Source organism: Elephantulus edwardii, unplaced genomic scaffold (assembly GCF_000299155.1).
Source record: "Elephantulus edwardii isolate Elephantulus edwardi_28Jun2011 unplaced genomic scaffold, EleEdw1.0 scaffold00072, whole genome shotgun sequence".
Lineage (NCBI taxonomy): Eukaryota > Metazoa > Chordata > Mammalia > Macroscelidea > Macroscelididae > Elephantulus > Elephantulus edwardii.
Genome location: NW_006399822.1, coordinates 12659252 through 12661211, shown reverse-complemented (window position 1 = coordinate 12661211; position 1960 = coordinate 12659252).

The window sequence follows — 1960 nt, the reverse complement described above, 5'->3', positions numbered from 1 at the left end:
AATCGGGATGGGTGTGTCAGAGGCAGTGCGGTTGGCGCAGGATAGAGCATGGTTTAGGGCTGTTGTTCACAGGGTCACTATGAGTCGCAAACGACTCGATGGCACATAACAACAACAACAACTGCACTGAAACAGATGAGAGAAAGAGAACTGTTTAAAAGCAATACATGATTAGTTATTATTACCATGACAGGAGTTCAGAATGAAGACTGCATAGTGGAGTGGACTTGGGGGGAGGGATTGTATAAGTATGAAAGAATTTTTCTTTTACTTTTCAAAGAGAAGAATGAATTGTGAGAGAGGGGTGAGCAGGGACAAAATGTAACAATGAATGAATGAATGAATATCCAAGTCTTTGTAAAAATTCATTAAAATGAATATTAATTAAAAATGTAATATAAAAAACCTTAGCAGTGAATCTCCCTATTGACCACGCCAGAGAATTTTGGTAGTGAAATGCCTCAAACCATCATAGCTCTTCTAAATGATGACTGAAACAGTATAATTTATCCTTTTTCCAAACATATTTAACCTGCATAGTAAGCAAATCTTTCAAGAAACTGAACTTTGTAAAGAAGAGTGTGGCATTAAGAATGGAGGAAGACTCACCAACAGCCTTAATTATGCAAATAACACAACCTTGCTTGCTGAAAGTGAGGAAGTCTTACTTGAGGCACTAGCTGCTAAAGATCAAGAAATACAGCCTTCAATATTAATTACGTTTTAATCTTTTACCAAAAGACCCGCAAAAATCCTCACCATTGGACCAATAGGCAGTATCATGATAGATAGAGAAAAAATTGAAACTGTTAACAATTTTACATTACTTACATCCACAATCATCACCCTTGGTACTAGCAGGAGATCAGAAGATGTATAACATTAGGAAACTCTCATGTCAGAGACCTCTCCCAATTCCTAAAGATGTTAGTTTGAACACTAAGGTGTAACAGAGGAAGGGGTAGGCATCTGACAAGCTGAAGGCTGGGCAGCTTAGAGACCCCTCCCATCTCCTCCAGGTAGTCGAGGAAGAAAAAAACGCAAGACATTCGTTCCGGCCCCAGGGCCTATCTACACACCAGTTCAACAGGTTGCATCACCTTTAGTCGGGAAACATTACGACTAAACTTCAGAGACATTGATCCCAACATCAGGAACTACCATCAGCTGGTGTGTTTGGAATCACAGAAGCCATGGAACTTCATATATAAGTTATTAGATGGAGGGCTGGTCAAAGGGACATAGATGTGAAGGGAGGGGGTAGAAGAGGCTGGGTATCCTGGTGGATGATGGAGCAGGGAAATAAGTGGGTAAAGACACGTGTGAGAAAGGCAGGGACAACACTGATACTAAAGTTAACGCTGCAATAGGGGATATACCTTTAACTTGCTGGTCTGTCTGATACTTCTATAAATCTGAACAGTCACATTAAGACAGACTAGGAAGAAGGATTGGCCACCCACTTCTGAAATAGAAGTCCTTTGAAAACCCTATATATAACAGAACACATTTAGATAACAGAAACGGCAAAAGAGGTTGAGTTTTCAAGTCTGGAAATACAAAGGAAGAGGAACAGTTGTAAGCAGACACTGGTGATTGGAACATGGAATGTGAGAACCATGAATGTAGGAAAATTAGATATTGTTAAGGAAGAAATGGAACGCATAAATATTGACATAATAGGCATCGGTGAGATGAGATGAACTGGCATGGGACATTCAGAGTCGGATGACCATATGATATATTACTGTGGAGATGAAAAGGTGAAGAAAAATGGAGTTGCTTTCATAGTTAAAAAAGTCATTGCTAGATCCATCTTGATGTATAATATTGTCAGTGACAGGATAATATCTATATGCATACAAGAAAGTCCAGTGAATACCACTATCATTCAAATATATGCACCAACAACCAGAGCCAAGGAAGAGGAGATAGAAGATTTTTACCAACTTTTACAATC